General features: G+C 46.9%; 1 pseudogene; it reads left to right on the plus strand.

Annotated features, from left to right (window-relative positions):
- Nucleotides 3,535-4,696, plus strand: Gm19034 (predicted gene, 19034; annotated as a pseudogene).

Raw genomic sequence — 10,851 nt, forward strand, 5'->3', positions numbered from 1 at the left:
TTCACAACAGGGATTCTAGATCCTATTGGATCTAGGTGAACTATTACTGCACAGTTAGATGTTGCACATAATGTTGGGATGACACCCAACATTGGGAATCTTTATAAACTTCCCAAGGGATTCCAATGTGCCGACATTGAGCTTATAGACCAAAGCAGTGCTGCTTAACGTGGGGCTCCGAGACCTCAGCACTGGTGTCATCTTGAAACTGGGGTAAATCCTCAGGCCCCACCACAGACTACCTGCTCACATGGGAGAGAGGTGGGAAGGGAGAGAGAGAAAGAGAGAGAGAGAGAGAGAGAGAGAGAACACACCAAGGGATGCCGAAGAAATGATGGAGCAGTATCATGTCAGAGTAGAAGGCACAAGGATCAGTAGGAAGAGTGATGACCCCAGGCCTTGTAGTCAGGCACTCATAGAGAAAACCTAGGGCCAGGCCCTTCCAGGTCCTACCAGGAGTCCTTTCAACTCTCAGTCTCCTGCCAGGCAACTAGAAGACTCACCACAAACTCACAACAGCTAGAATCTCACACAATCCACCACCTGTCAAGGCCTTTACAAATGCACGCTGGGAACTCTCCCCTGCTTCAATCCCCAAGTACTGTCACTCAGATCACAGGGTCCAGTTGGTGGAGGATTGGAAGAGCACCTGCCCCCATGTCACTACTGCCCAAGCTAAAGGTTCTGCCTCTCCTTCAAGAAGCATTTAGGGCCATGAGGTAGGGCACAGGGACACCCTGGAGGTGTAGCCACCTAGAACCCATTTGAAACAACAAATACTTATTGTCTTCAGTGATGAGGACCAGGTGATCTTGTAGCTCATTTCTCTTGCTGGTCATTAGCTGCAGCTGAAGGACCAGCCTCCCCATTTCCTTATTTACCTGGTTTTCGGTGAGGAGGGTTGGGGAGGATGGTGGCTCACCAGCAGCCCCTGTCGGTGAATGACCACAAGTGAACTTGCATAGTGACAAGGCATAGAGGATGGACAGATCACCCTGAAGCCCAAACAGAAAGAGAGCATGCCTGCAACCCAGTGACACCCCAAAGATTTCGGCTCAGGCTTGTGATGCCTCCTGTGTGGCTCTCAGCTCTCCCAATATTCTGTAGTGGGGGGAGGATATCAAAGCATCCAGGTGTTTCCTCTGCCTCCCTACATATGCTCATGATGACCACACAGACGGCCTCTCTGTGCTTATTAACAACTGCACAAGGGGCCGTTTGGCTTCAGAGGCCTCAAGTCTGTGGTTTTAGAAGCCAGGAGAAAAATGGCACAGTCCATAAGCATTCAGGTACTGAGGAGATGCCCAGATCTCCTGCCTTGTTCTCTAGGCCCATGACTGGATTAAAAAGTCATGCAGGGGTTGAACGTGCTCACCAGAGTGACCACTGAAAATCCAGAACACCCCGAGCTGGCAATAAAAATCCATTCTTGGTCCAATGCTTCTGACAGTTGTTTGCACTAAAGAAGTCCCTGGCACCCCAACTGCGGATTCAGAAAGCTAAGGGGGCCACTGCCAGTGAGAGGTGATCAGAGGAATTCTTCTGTAGAGCCCGAGACCATAAGGTCTTGACCAGGAGAACTTTTCTCTCCCTGTTACTAGTGTCAGACAGCCAAAGTACCTAAAGGAAACCATGGGCAGTGAAGTGCACTAATGCCCTGTCCTGAGATGGGGACACATTAGTTCCCCTTCCAGCCTCCTGATGGTCTCTGTTTGTAGCCAAGTTACAAGCCCAAGTTCCATGTAGAGTTAAAGCAAGAATCTCCCAGCACAACAGTTTCAGCCATGTGAGCTCCCGGCTTTGGGGATAGACAGACTAATGTTCTGGAATACTTCACTTTGAGTAGTTATGATAAGCAGGGAACTTCATTTGCTTTCCAGAGGCTCTACTTCCTGTGCCCCATTACTGGAAGACTCAGCCCAAGCCCAGCTCATCCAGGAAGAGCCACAGCTTCTGTCCCGGACTCACTGTGCCTTCCTCAGCACCATGTCTTTTTTTTTCTTTCTGTTTTGTACTGAGAAAGTCCAGCTTTCTTCTGCCTCTCTCTGATCTCTCTCTGCTACCCATTCTCCCTTAAGTAGACTCCTCGGTTTTGCCAACATATCTATGGATGAACCCTGTAGGCACTGAACGGATGCCCTAAGGATAGCTGGTGTTGCTACAACCATAGTGATATCATACAAGATGCAAAGAGCTCTGCAGGATTTAATAGAACATCCAGAGAAGGGATTACTTCATGGGGGCACTGTCTCTGGAAGGACAATGCCTGTCACAGCTCAGCAGGTTACTGAAGGCCAAGTCAGCTCAGCTAGTCCTCTGCAAGAGGAGTCAAAAGGCAGGAGATTGAATTTCTTTGAGAAACTGCTTAGACAGAAAGAAACATATATACAATCAGTAGATCACCGGTGAGATTGTCACCTGCCTTCTTCACCCTAGTGCGAAGAAGAAAGGATGACAATGGGGCTGGAAATGCAGGGTCTTGGGTACCAGACTGAGGAGGCTTCCACCATTAACTTCTAGAAGGGGTGAGTCTCTCTCTCTCTCTCTCTCTCTCTCTCTTTCTCTCTCTCTCTTTCTCTCTCTCCCTCCCTCCCTCCCTCCCTCCCTCCCTCTCTCTGTCTTTGTGCTTATTTTTGGTATTTTGAGACAGATTAAAAGATGTGTGCCGGGCTGGAGAGATGGCTCAGTGGTTAAGAGCACCGATTGCTCTTCCAAAGGTCCTGAGTTCAAATCCCAGCAACCACATCCGTAATGAGATCTGACGCCCTTTTCCGGTGCATCTGAAGACAGCTACAGTGTACTTAGATATAATAATAAATAAATCTTTAATAAAAAAAAAGATGTGTGCCACCACCTCCAGGCTAAGGTTCAAGTCTTTAGAGCAAGTATATATAGGCTCCAAGCCTGGAGTCTGCTTATACAGGAAGCAAGCAAGAGACATGCTAGTGTCAACCTGATCTAGGTAACTCCTCACTGAGATGTATTCTTCCCAGATGACTTTAAGTCAAGTCAGGCTAAAAATAAAAACTAAGCACACTGCTCCAGCACCAGTGCCAGGCTATGGGCAGTTTTGTGCCTTGTACCTATGTTCTCAAGTGGGACCCTAGGCTGGATGCTCTTAAATGTGAAAGGACTTGCAAAAGAATTTCCTGAATGTCTTGTACCCATAAGAAAACTCTACATTTAGTATGGCAGATTTCATCCTTCTGACCCACTTCATTACACAGTAAGAACAGACCACTTCCAACTACTCCACACAGTGGACACCAGCCCTGTATATATCACAAGCTTATCACACAGAATTTAGTCATATTGTCTGCCCCTCTGCCCCTCTTACTCCCCTGATGACACTTGTTCCTAGCCTGTGCCAGCCCCTTCCTCTGGCACAAACACTGCCTGGCCCATGTTGTTTCCATCCTAAACCCGACAGAATCTACATGTTTTCCTTTAGGAGGCAGTAACTAGAAGCCTGTCCCAGCACTGTTGATGGCCTTTTCTTTGTTGTGTCATATTTGCTTTTGTGCCTTTTCTTCTAGAGCACAGCTGGAGCCAGGCTCTGCGGTAGGTGCACTTTGTGCACAGAGCATTGGTGAGCCCGGCACCCAGATGACGCTGAAGACATTCCACTTTGCAGAAGTAGCCTCCATGAACATCACCCTGGGTGTGCCTCGGATCAAAGAAATCATCAACGCTTCCAAGGCCATCAGGTAGCTGTGCCCTGGCCTGTTTCCTGGAAACAGTGGTCCTTGTGCTCATGAACGCCTGTGATTTGTCAACTGGGAAGTGTCTGGTGTCCAGAGGGCAGGTCTGCTGTGTTGATCAGTGTTTGGATTTTTTTTTTTTCAAAAGAAAGTTTCTCAAGTCAAAACTGGGGTCAAAACAAATCTTTCATCTTGTTTCTCTTTAAAATGACTATAAGAAAGAGAAAATATTAAACTAGTTAGCAGTATTGTGGACTAGGTTAGCAGACATTTCATTTCTTTGGTGCCATTATTCCATGCTAGAATGACCCTGATTGATTTTTCTCCTGCTTTGTTTTTTAGTCATTCTCTGTGAGTCCTTAGTGATTCAGGTGAGTTTTCAAAAGACCTGAGACCAGATGAACTAGAGATTTTTAGGGGTAAGAATTATTTTGTCTATTCTCTAAGTCTTGGAGAAGAAAAACCATCAAATGAAAAATAGCTGCTCCTGGCTGTAGACCAGCAGTGGTGGATATGAAGGGGGTTGGAGGTCTACTTGCCTCTTGCAGGCTGCTCAGATCTGTTTCAAGGGCCTGTGTTGATGGGATGCTATCTACCACGAGAACAGATGATGATAGTTGTCAGAGGAGCCAAGGTATTGCTGGAGAGGGGCATAGGGAGGTGAAATGCATGAAGACTTGGTTCCCTCTGGAGCAAAAGGTAAAGGCTTCTTCCTAAAGTGGGCACCCAGGGTCTTCTGAAGTTAGGCAGTCTCAGTGAGAGGTCTGTGATGTCCTTTGTTGTGGGTCTCCCTGAAGTGAGTTCTAGTAAAGTCCTCATGGCTGTGAGTAGCACTCAGACTTAATACAGCAGCACACTACACAGGCAGTCCTGGTGAGCTGACCCTTGCTCCTCCTTGCAGCACTCCAATTATCACAGCACAGCTAGACAAGGATGATGACGCGGATTATGCATGCCTGGTGAAGGGCAGGATTGAGAAAACCCTCCTGGGGGAGGTAAGGAATCCCTTTTGATAACAGTAGTAGGGATGGCTGGGAATGGCATGAGCCAGCTTACCAGCCACATTCCTCTGCCTTGTTTCTGAGGCTCTCGGGTGGGAGAAGGGGTTGCTGCATCTTGAGCGTTCTGTAATGAACACAGGTGGTGGTAGACATATTCAGGAAGCCATATGTTTGTCTTTCCATGTGTCTGAGCCATTTTTTTCTCCCTTTTGTGCTCTCTACTTTGTTCTGAGCAAGCTGTCCTTGAACTCACAGAGATCTGCCTGTGTCTGCCTCCCAAGTGATAGGATCTTCAGATGTGCACCATCACACTTGGCTGAAATTACATTTTTATTTAGGAACATCCCCTAAAGAGATCACATTCCACTCCCTTAAAATTGTTTTTCCGTTTCTGTGAAAAGGGTTCTCTGGATCCAATCGGTTAGGGAGTTTCCAGGAGGAACCTAGACAGAAGCCTCTGCTGCAGGGATGATCAGATTCTTCACAGAGTGCTCGATCTCAGACTTCCATAAAGAGTCAGCGTGTGGCGTTCCATAGCTAGTCCTAAGGAACTTCAGGTTTCTGTTTGTGCCAGAGCCTGTGCAGGGCCACTGTTCTCAGACGTACAACTCGAGAAATGTTTCTCACTCCTGCCTGCTCCAGCCACTCAAAGCCAACTGGGGGCAGGAACCCCCAGAGTCTTACAGGCAGATGTTGGTTCCCACATAATTTTAGGAGCCAAATGAACACAAACAGCATTAGAACCAATCCACAAAAGGGGAATATGCATGGTGGGGTTCCACTGTCTCAGAGAAGAAAGGGAGGGGTAGGGGAAGGGCTTGTGTGATGGTGGAAGGGAAGAAGGAAGAAGCAATTGAGATATAAAGTCAATAGATAAATAAATAGGAAAACAAAACAAGCAAAACTATCCTTGCCCCCAACACAAGACCTAGAGCCAAATGCTTCTAGCATGCGCTACAATGGGTGATTTATTTGAGGGTTTCCAAATAACCACTTCAGTGAAAAGATGGCAACTAGAAGAGTCAGAATTGAGAAAAACCCTCCTGGGGGAGGGAATGAATTCCTTTGGTAACAGGAAAACGTTATCAGACATCCTCTCCTCTCTGCAGTGTTGAGGATGTGGCAAGTGTCTTCTGTGGCTATAGCCTGCAGTCTCCACTGCAGAGTGCCTCTGCAGCCTGGGGTGGGGAAGGGGATATGAGGGTGGAGCCTAGCTCCCAGAATGGCATGGTTCTGTTCATTCCTAGCTCTCATTTATGGAGAAAACTCTGGGCACTCTGGCCTTGCGGTTGCCCAAACAAATATCATCAATGAGATCCAGCACACAGTGGTCAGCCTGCACATCCTCAGGGGATAGGTGATTCTACTCTGACCTGGTGACCTATAAGGTATGAGATAAGGCAAGTCCCACGTTGTCAGGGATCTTTTAATCCGATGTCTGGCAAACAGAACCAGAGAGCTTGTATATCAGATAAAACACACTGGTATGAGGCCTGACCTGGACACAAGTGAACTGTTACCACCAAAAATCCTCCGTGTATGGATGGAGCCAGGTGTTCTGGCAAATTTCCAGTGTGAGAATTTTTAACACAGACAAGTTTTGTAATAGAAATGCTTCAACAGGGCTTTTCCCATGTCCTGAGTCCTATTCTACAGCAAAATTGGCCATTACCAAAACCAGGATGCCCATGGTGACTTGGGGGTTTTTCCCTAACCACTATTGTGCTGAGTTTTTTTGCAGTTTTCAGAGAGTAGCACTGGGGACATAGGTCAGTGGTAGAGTGCCTGCCTAGCATGCCTGGACTCTGAGTATGATCCCTATCAAAACACACACTCGCTCGAGCACACGCGCGCGCGCGCACACACACACACACACACAGACACACAGGGGGGAGAGGAGGAGAGGGAGGGGGAGGAGAGGGAGAGGGAGAGGGAGAGGGAGAGGGAGATTAACAAATACCATGCTCCTCAGGTGTAGCAGAAGGTGCAGAGAATGTTTGATTCCTCCCCATACTATAATGCGTGAGGTTTTCCATGACCTTTTCTTGATAAGCTAATGCTGCTATAAAGAACTTTTAGGAGCTAGAGGTAGAACTTGGAGGTTGTGACCACATTCAGAGTAAATATCTGCTAGTCTCTGGAACTACCCCCTGCCCCAAACAAACAAACCAAAAAAAAAAAAAAAAAATCAAAAAACAAAAAAAACTATACCATGTGTGACAATGGCGCCCCTAAAGGGGAGGTTGCCTCAAGTGTGTCTTCCTCTGCTCTGATTTACTTTAACGAATATGCTGTTTCACTGTGCCTGCCACACAGGTTTGATATCTGTTAGTGTGCTGTACGTACATGTGGGTTGCATACTCATGCTGGTGTGCTTCCATATGTGGAACTCAGAGGTCAACCTCTGCCGCTGTTCCTTAAGAGCCATTGCCTTTTTAAAAAAATGCTTGACTTAGCCTATGTTACTTGTGTATCCATCCCATGGGATTTCACTGTGGCCATTCTGTGCACGTGGCTGATGTGGTTTTCTTGGAGTCACGTCCATTTACCGTGTCTTACTGACTCCCTCCTGCTCACCCCGTTCCTCTTCCCAACTCATCCTATTCTCATGTTATCTGTTTAAAGACCCAATGAGTCTCAATTGGACTGCACGCAAGGGCAGGGGTGAGGCAAGGGTTTGTTACAGGGACATGGGGACATTGCCACTGTTTACACCATTGAAGAATATGTCCTTCTTGGTGCCGTACAACCACTACCTGCATATAAATCCTCACATGAAGCTTCATGAAGCCCTCCCTCACGCAAAATGATGTTGACACACCCGTCTTGTGTGGGTCTTGTGCATGTTTGGCACATTTTCTTGGCTACAAGTACCTAAATTGTTTCTAGTATTAGCTTCTTGGTCTTATAAAAGAAGTACCCACCTTGGGACAGCATTTGGGTATAAATGAAAGGCTTCATGTCCTTGGTAGCTGCACTGACCCATTGGCTATGAGACTACACTGGTAACCATCTGCCTCTCCTGTTACCACAAATAACTGCTTGAAGTTTCTGTTGGTTGAGGTGTTCGGATATTGTGGCAGAGGGTGGTCTATGGTCATGCCTCCTGGAGAGGTACTGAACATTATTTAATATCCAATTACCACTGAAAATTGGGAGACACAGGGTAAATATGGATAGATGGATAGATAGATAGATAGATAGATAGATAGATAGATAGATAGATAGATGAGTGGATGAACAGCCAGTCTGAATGATTCATGCATTTAATCCCAGGAAACAGGAAGCAGAGGCAAGCAGATACCTGTGAGTTCCATGCCAGCCTATTCTGCACATTGAGTTCAGGCCAGTCGAGGCTACCCAGTGAGAGCCTGTCTTAAAAGCAACAATGTGAAGTCAAGGATGAAATGAGCAGAAACTAGGGTGAGGAGTCTTAGATTCAGAGTATAACCAGAGCAAATCTGTTAGATACCAGGACATGGACATCATATATCTCTGATACCATTACAGCTCTATGACATCCTGTGTCCCCCATCCCACTTGGCAATTGCTGATGTTCTAAGACCTAGAACACTCTAGCCAAACATTAGCTCTCACTGTATGTTGTGGTACAGGCCTTTAATCCAGGCACTCTGGAGGCAGAGACACTGGGAGTTTCAGGACAGCTTGGTCTACAGAATGAGTTCCAGGGAACCAGGACTATACAGACAAACTCTTTCTAAAAATAAAAACAAAACATATAAATAAATAAGCAAAATAATCAATTAAAAAATAAAGTAAAAAGAAAGATGAAGTGAAGCCAGGAGATGCATTCTGGACCTGTACCTGCTGGAAGTCAGTGGAAGCCTTCTGAGTGGTCTGAACAGGGCACTGGTACCCAAGGCCCTACACTTCCGGCTCCATTGTTATCTTCTCTTTAAAGAACTAAGCTAAGGAAGGCAGATGGCAAACTCACCTTCTCCTGAACATGTGCAGGGTTCCTGATGTCTGAGTAGCTTCTTAAATCTATCTCCTGCGTTTTGACTTCTGTTACTGAGGACTGGCAGAGTTGAATCAGACCCCTTTGACCTGCTGGGCTGATGCAGACACTGTTTTTTCAGAAACAGGGCTCCTTGTCCACCCCCTTGTACACATGGGAAGGAAAGTGATGAGCCAAGTCCAGCCATGTGAGGTTTGGTTTAGCTGGGTTTCAGATGCCAAATTTGTAATCACCAGACAGTGATGTTCCCTTCTCTACTTAAATACAGCTCTCTGTCCACAGTTCTGGTTGTTTCCAGACAAATGTATAATACATCATCATAGGAATCCCAATGAACATGAGAACTGGGCTCTTGGAGCTGTTGCACATGGCCATTAGGGGCCTGAGACCAACCAGGAAGTCTTCAGCACAGACAAATTCTACATGTCTCTTGTCACATAGGTTATGGCAAGAGGTCAGCATTCCTGACCTTGGCTCCTTGCCCTAAGTGCAGCTGAATGGAACAACTTTATGTTACTAGAACAGATGTCTGTATGACATACCATGGTCAAACATGGTCCATGGTCTCAACAGGAGCTCCTTGGATGAGGAACTGAGAGTCTGTCTGTTACCTAAACTGAGGTGTGTCAGCACTGTGGCTCAGCCTGCTCAGTGCCATTCTGCCTCACTCTGTCCCTGCCAAGAATCCCAAGTTGTGCCCACACCTACCTGCCTGTGAGCCAGGTCTAGGCCCATGTAGGCCAGGACACAGTGCTGGTTATCTACTCCTCAGTTATGCAGGATGTTTTTACTGATGTAGATATATTACTGTCATCTAATTACTGTCACTGGTCACCTCTTACTGAGAGCAGCAGTTGTGTTTCTACACTGAGTCTGATAATAAATCTGTCCATGGGGTAGTATATCAAAGTACTCATCAGGAATGGAGGTACCTGAACTCCATCCTATACTGAAGTCTGAAGGGTGGGTGTGGGGATATCATGTGTGGTTAAGTAGCCCACCAGAAAGGGTATTGGAAGTGGAGCAGGGCAGGGCAGGGCAGGGCAGGAAGATCATTTGTAGGGAGAACAGAGGAGAGTGAAGGGAGATTGGCTGGGGTGCAGGAGGCAATCTCTAGGATGTGCCAGACACCTGGGATGGGGCAAGATCATAGTCTAAGGGAGCAACTCTAGCTGAGATTCTTAGCTTAGATTCTTAGATGCTGCAGTGGCCACTTCCTGGAATCATGAAGCACTCCCAGTGGAAAGATAAGGAGAGTGTCCCACGCACCGAGCCTTCAACCCAAAATGTGTCCTGCCTACAAGATATGCACACAGAGATAGAGCAGAGACTGAGGAGTGGACAACCCATGAATGCCTCATATTGAGACCCATTCTATGGGCAAGAACCAATCCCTGACACTACTAAAGATACTCTGTTATGATTGGAGAGAGGAACCTAGCATAACTGTCCTCTGAGAGGCTCCACCCAGCAGTCAATGGAAAGAGATGCAGAGACTCACATCCGAACACTAGATGGAAGTCAACTAACCTGGACCCTTGGGAACTCCTAGAGACTGAATCAACAACCAGAGTGAGCATGGGCTGGACCCAAGTCTTCTGCACATATGGAGGAGATGAGCAGCTTGGTCTTTATGCAGATCCTCACAAAACACCGGAGCAGGGACTGTCCCTGAGCCTGTTGCCTACATGCCTGCCTATGGATCTCACATCCCTAAATGGACCGCCTTGTCTGGCCTCAGTGGGAAAGGATGTGCTTAGTGCAGCAGTAACCTGATGTGCAGGGAAGGGAGATGGAGGATGTGGGGGTAGGGTGGAGAGCATGAGCGGTTAAAATCCAGAGGAGGCTTCCCACTCTAAATGGAATGGGGGGAGGACTTGTATGAGGGGGTACAGGAAAGAAAGGAAGGGTTGGCTGACATTGGGTTTTAAAGCGAATAAATAAATAAATGTAATAAAAAATTTAGCACCCCAGATTCACAGTTGGTCATCTTGATGTAATCTCTGGCCAAGGAAGTAGCGTGTCCCTGATGACTTCTGTCTAGCCCCTTGAAGGGATCAGTGGGGTTGGCCTCAGTAGGTGACATTGGCTGCTGACACAGATTCACTTAGGGAAGGCAGAATTTGTCATAAACATATTACTATGCTAGCAGCAGTGGATATTACTCAGA

The sequence above is a fragment of the Mus musculus genome, chromosome 14 (genome assembly GCF_000001635.26).
Source record: "Mus musculus strain C57BL/6J chromosome 14, GRCm38.p6 C57BL/6J".
Taxonomy (NCBI): Eukaryota; Metazoa; Chordata; class Mammalia; order Rodentia; family Muridae; genus Mus; species Mus musculus.